This window comes from Penaeus monodon, chromosome 28, assembly GCF_015228065.2.
Source record: "Penaeus monodon isolate SGIC_2016 chromosome 28, NSTDA_Pmon_1, whole genome shotgun sequence".
In the NCBI taxonomy this organism is placed as follows: domain Eukaryota; kingdom Metazoa; phylum Arthropoda; class Malacostraca; order Decapoda; family Penaeidae; genus Penaeus; species Penaeus monodon.
In genome coordinates, this window is record NC_051413.1 from 10,233,093 (window position 1) to 10,233,306 (window position 214).

General features: G+C 25.7%; 1 protein-coding gene across 1 annotated transcript in view; it reads left to right on the forward strand.

The window, feature by feature from the left end:
• The window catches only part of LOC119591039 (protein sidekick-1-like), a 14,197-nt gene that overhangs the window by 11,056 nt on the left and 2,927 nt on the right, over positions 1-214 (forward strand). The gene's annotated exons all lie outside the window — the stretch shown is intronic.

The window sequence follows — 214 nt, forward strand, 5'->3', positions numbered from 1 at the left end:
AATGTGCAACTAAACAACTTACGGCATGTACTGGATTCTTGAATATTGTTTTATCATATAATATGTCAGAAAATTTATTGTATTATTTTGTTATTATCATACCTATTCCACTATTCAAACAACAATGATTTATAGGCTGTTAAAAATAGGGAAAAAAATCAACGACATATAACCTTAACTTTTACATACCATTATTATCTCCAAGGAAAAAAAA